The sequence below is a fragment of the Gregarina niphandrodes genome, assembly GCF_000223845.1.
Source record: "Gregarina niphandrodes unplaced genomic scaffold scaffold00044, whole genome shotgun sequence".
Lineage (NCBI taxonomy): Eukaryota > Apicomplexa > Conoidasida > Eugregarinorida > Gregarinidae > Gregarina > Gregarina niphandrodes.
Genome location: NW_011645812.1, coordinates 23,412 through 24,345, shown reverse-complemented (window position 1 = coordinate 24,345; position 934 = coordinate 23,412).

The window sequence follows — 934 nt, the reverse complement described above, 5'->3', positions numbered from 1 at the left end:
GGGGGGGGGGGGGGGGGCACGCACACCCTGGCGATTGTCGTATCCGACCAGACTGGGAAAGCAGTTTCGGGCGGAATTGCTGTAGGCTCTGCATCGTATTTGTGAAAAATGTCCACGACCGAGCCGACATACTCACTCCACGACCTCACATGCCAACGCGACGCCAGCGGTGCTGGCATGAGTGTTGCCGGCCGACCGGAAGGGTGTTTACGAGGTGTTCACCCGACGTGGTAGCTGGTGAAAAAACGCGGCCCATGCTACTAGCAAGTGCCCACCGACTAGCTCGTACTCTCCAGACCCTCTCTCTCGGCCCTCGGCGTCGTACCCTCAAATCACTGACATTGGCTTGGACCCTTTCTTTTCCCTTGTCGACTCCCCCCTGGAAATTGAAGCGAGCTCGAATCTGTGCAATGTGGCGGTGCATATTATGGTAAAGGTCATGTGCAACCTGTTTCTCCCGCAGCTTGGTTCTCCCGCAGCTTGTTTCTCCCGCAGCTTGTTTCTCCCGATCAGAAGAGCCATCAGACTGAGATATTTGCGTCTGGACTCGACTTCACCTCAAGAGCATCGGACCCACGCGGTTAACGTGGTCTCACGCACGACCAAGACGATTACCGTTATGCCACTCACAAAGTTCATAGTACCGAAACATAACGCCTTGGGTCAGCTCCTGAGCTCGTAGCTGTTATGATGGCTGGTTTCATACCCGACCGAATGCGTGAGTGGGATGCCCGAATGGGATTGGAGCCGACGAGAGTGCGTGGCGCCGAAAACGGTAGAATTGGAAATGCGGGTTTGAGACGGCGAGCTGGGCACGAGAGACGGGCGACCTGGGGCACGAGAGACGGGCGAGCTGGGGCACGAGAGACGGGCGACCTGGGGCACGAGAGACGGGCGAGCTGGGGCACAGAGACGGGCGAGCGTGGGGTACAAG